At 33.2% G+C, this 3,569-nt stretch overlaps 1 pseudogene; it reads right to left on the bottom strand.

The window, feature by feature from the left end:
• Positions 1-378: 378 nt before the first annotated feature.
• LOC149182205 (vacuolar-processing enzyme-like) lies at positions 379-2,191 on the bottom strand (annotated as a pseudogene).
• Between the last annotated feature and the right edge of the window lie 1,378 nt (positions 2,192-3,569).

Below are 3,569 nucleotides of genomic sequence, written 5' to 3'. Positions count from 1 at the left end.
TATTTTAATCTAAGTAGATTTAGTTACATAAGTATAATGAAAACTCTCCCACTATACATTTTGAAAATATCCCATAGGAGTTTTGCAAACAGACTTTGTTAAAGCCTTATTGCTCTAATCTAAATAGATTAACAAAATTATGATTGGAATTTTGCAAGCCACAAATGTTATTATCCAATATGTGGATCCTTTGTTTTTATATAAGGATTATTATATATTATAACATTGTTCACTAACATAATAGGGTGAATGTTCAAAAGAACATTGAGAAAAAATAAGTGTTTATGCTTATATAGCTCGTTGAAAAACTTAAATTGTTCTTGAAATTGAAAGATGCCATGGTAGTCACCCAGTTCTTTGTGACTATAAAGAACTGAATCATCTAGGACTGAAACCTCTATGAAGTGAAGCCCTTGACCTAGATGGAATTTGAATACATGCCTCTACAAATACCATAGTCATGGTATTCTCGGTGACTCCTTCATTGCACATATTTGGAAGAGAACGTGTGTATTTCATGGCATACTGCGACAGAGCTCCACAATGTTTTTCAAATGCGTGCATCTGTAGCAATACAAATATGCTTATGTTTAGAACTTTGAGAGTCAGATCTTATAAATAAAATGTTATGCTTTAATTAGTGTAATTTTTCAAGATGGCTAACCATTAAGAGATAATGATAGTAGAATAAGAGGATTACAACATGATCATCATCGGAGAAATGCAAGGTTAACAAAATGGGAATTTGTGTGAAGTTAATGCAGATGCAAACATAGGTTTCATAGCTACAGAGTTGGGTTCATATCTCCCCAACTATGAAACATTAATGTTTACATACATCACCGAAAAAAAAGTAAAGTAGGATCAGAGGATTAGAAAATCACCATTGTTTTGAGACAGTCCCAATAATCAACTAAAGGTTGACTTGGTGGCTGTATAGTGTTCAACATATTAGTACCCCTTGCAGGTCCAAACAAATTCTTGTGAATGAGATTCATGCTTTTATCAACATGGATATGATGTCTCATCAAGTCCACCATTTGTCTCTGTGATTCCAACTTTTCAATGGAGCCCTCCTTAAATCTTCTATACTGCAAAATAAAGCATAAGAATCACTAGATATTGGTTTTTGCCTCAAAGGCCAAAAATACACAAGACTGAAAAGAACAACACATACTAACACTAGAAGATAGTTCATGTAATCCCTTTCCTTTCCTAATATTCAAGGGGGGAATTTATAACAAAACTTAGATTAAGAGATTGAAGCTTAACAAAATAAGTATTTTTGAATTGAGAGATTGTCTGGTTCCAAACATGATCAATTTGATAAATAAGTGAATAAAAAATGCAGTTAGGTGGATGAATACCACTTTTATGAGGGAGATTATCATCAATATACTACCATTTCTCATAGATAGAGAATATCTACATCTCGTTGATTTCCAACTTTCACATCCTTCTCATCAAGGAATTTTGGAAAACAATTATCATAAGTGAAAGTAGCTTTGGCATTCATTGGGTCAGATCCAACGTATAGAAATAAATTCTTTTTGATGATATGGATGTCATTGTGCTACATCACATGGGATTCGACCCAATATTTATTATGGTCTGATGTCCTGAATTTTACCTACAAAAAGCTAGCTTATCATTATACTAGTATAAAATGGCGCAGAACACAAATATGTTCTAAGTGGACAATGAAATCTGGAATAAAGTAAAGGCACTTCCACATTACAATGTGGTGAATGTGGAAGAAAAAAGCCTTTACTATTAAAAGTGAAGGCTAAATATTTATGGGCAGTCGAGATGATAATTTCCATATTATGGCTGGCAAGTACTCAGGATAAGTATCTATGTGCAGGAGATGATAGTTGTGAGACTATGAGTGGCAAGCACTCCCAAGTATGGTTAGTATGGCCCTAGGGAAAATATTGTCTAAATACATACCTCCCACAACATGTAAGAGTATCATACATGAGAAATATTTTAACCCTGACCCTTGCTTCTAGTCAAGGACAAATAATAATTTTTCTAAATTACATTTTACCTTTGTCCCATGCTATGCTCTTCATTTTTTATTAAATGAAGAGATGAGGATCGACCCCAAATATATCGAAACCAATATGTTTCAAAATTTAAACCCACTTACCAATTGATACCATTGCTTTATAGTTTCATTCTTCAAGTTGTGTTTTCACCGCAAAATAAAAGTAAAATCAACACACAATTTCAGTCAATAAGAAACATCCAATGCAAAATAACTAATGCAAAGAGATATTGTAGTAGTTTGCACTTGCAATTGATTTCTTGATATGATCGAAATTCATATATTGTATTTTTTTTAGGAGTCAAACACTTAATATTCAGATTACAGCAGAGAGGGTTGCAGAAAAGACAAACAATGTTCCATTGTTATACTATTTGCAATATATATATATATATATATATATATATATATATATATATATATATATATATATACTGTTTGCAACCATGTTTTTTAAATGCATAATGCAAACAGGTTGTAACATTGCATTCTATTAGTTGCAAGTCAGGATCCTGATGATGAGAACCAAACTCTGGAATGCCTTCAAAATATGTGAGAACTCTCAGATAGATTGTAGTTGTACTACAAATGAATACAAGATGAGAAATGCTCCATATTGTGACATTAAGGCATATATGGAGGGCATTGTACATTTCATCCTCTCCCCATAAAGAGCCACTTGGGACTATGCTAGTGATAACTCACCAAAGCATTGGATTTGTACTAGCTATATTATCAAAAGACGGGACAAGAAAAAATAAATGTAAGCCTTTGCCACTCCCAAATGTAATAACAGGTTCCAAGCATGTGCAACATTGCCTCTAGGTTCTCCAATATAAGCCTAATTAAGAGAACAATAGAGTGTTATTGCCCCCTTTCTTTTGTTGATAAAACTCTTCTTTAAGTATTGATATAAACAATGATAATATCATTTTTTCCATATACAACTTCCTTAGGGAAACCCTCGAACAGTTTCTTCACATTCTATGAATGGTGCTATACTGTTGGTAGACATGTGCCAACCCTCAAGGGATACAAGTGGATTATACCTTGTGAACTTTTTGGTCATTATGGCTTTGGCTGGCATGCCAAATCAGTTGAACTAACCATTGGGAATACAAAACAATGTTATCTATATACCTACCGACCTATCTACCTATCTAGATATATATGCACATATTTGTTTTCTTTAAACCTCATGAGCTTTTTTTTCTTAGGAGAACACCTTGTGGAAAAATATTCAAGTAATTTTCCATGATCCATGGATGGTAAATTCAGTAAAACAGTGGCCCTAATTAGGGTACTTAACTACTAGGGGATCAAGAGAGTTGAATCTGTAACCTCCCTAATTTTCGGTGAGAGGTCTCACATTTGGCTCATGACAGATTTTCACATGGCTTACATTTCAAAGAGCTAATTAAAAAAATAAAAAGTTCTTTCTTGAATTAAAAGGACATATATTAGACCTTTCAAAAGCAGGCTCTGAAAGTTGTCGACTATCACAGAACCTATGAGTTGT

Source organism: Pinus tabuliformis, chromosome 3_2 (genome assembly GCF_031772625.1).
Source record: "Pinus tabuliformis cultivar Carrire ecotype Pingquan chromosome 3_2, CPIR1, whole genome shotgun sequence".
NCBI classification, from domain to species: Eukaryota; Viridiplantae; Streptophyta; class Pinopsida; order Pinales; family Pinaceae; genus Pinus; species Pinus tabuliformis.
Note: the sequence above shows the minus strand (reverse complement) of the source record. Positions and strands in the feature narration are given on the sequence as shown.